We start from the raw sequence: 325 nt of genomic DNA, 5'->3' as shown, positions 1-325 counted from the left end.
TTACTTTCTCCCTTTTTGTCCTGCTGTTCCTGATATTTACGCCTTTCCCCCATGCTCCCTCCTTCGTCCATATCTATAGACGAGACATAGAACACGACTGACTAAGTATATCAGACTATGACCATGGCCGATCATCAAATAAGCTGTACAACCAGTATGAAAGAATCTACACGTTGATCATGTGTACGTTATAGTTTTGGTCGGGCAAGGAGTTTTGATAACCCAGTTCAATTTAGGTGAGGCCATGAGATCAATAACGTCGGTGTTTGACCCCAGTGTAATGAAATAGTGGTATTTGCTTCGCCTACTGCCAGGCAAACTCGTC

The sequence above is a fragment of the Branchiostoma floridae genome, chromosome 4 (assembly GCF_000003815.2).
Source record: "Branchiostoma floridae strain S238N-H82 chromosome 4, Bfl_VNyyK, whole genome shotgun sequence".
Classification (NCBI taxonomy): domain Eukaryota; kingdom Metazoa; phylum Chordata; class Leptocardii; order Amphioxiformes; family Branchiostomatidae; genus Branchiostoma; species Branchiostoma floridae.
This window is presented reverse-complemented; position numbering follows the sequence as displayed.